The sequence below is a fragment of the Sphaerodactylus townsendi genome, linkage group LG02 (genome assembly GCF_021028975.2).
Source record: "Sphaerodactylus townsendi isolate TG3544 linkage group LG02, MPM_Stown_v2.3, whole genome shotgun sequence".
In the NCBI taxonomy this organism is placed as follows: Eukaryota; Metazoa; Chordata; class Lepidosauria; order Squamata; family Sphaerodactylidae; genus Sphaerodactylus; species Sphaerodactylus townsendi.
The window spans coordinates 182,485,844-182,486,158 of NC_059426.1; positions in this window are offsets into that span (position 1 = coordinate 182,485,844).

Consider the following 315-nt stretch of genomic DNA (forward strand, 5'->3'; position numbering starts at 1 on the left):
GTCCCCATGGTCGTCGTCACGTCCCTCGTTCCAACGGAGTAAAGGAAGACTCGTGCTGATACGAGGACGGGAAAGAGCCACCAGCGAGGCCCGTTCTCCTGCCGGTTCCTCCAGATCCAGAAGGGAAAGGTCGGAGCCCTCTTTGGGGGCTACCGCACCTTCCGCAGTAACATTCAACCTCTCCATGTCAAGACACCAGAGGTCCACTGCACTAGGAATATAGATGATTTAGATTCCTGCCACAATGTAAGGAATTCCATAGAAGCAGAAATAAAAGGCTTTTTGGATGTAAAAGTCCGTTTATTAAGACATCTT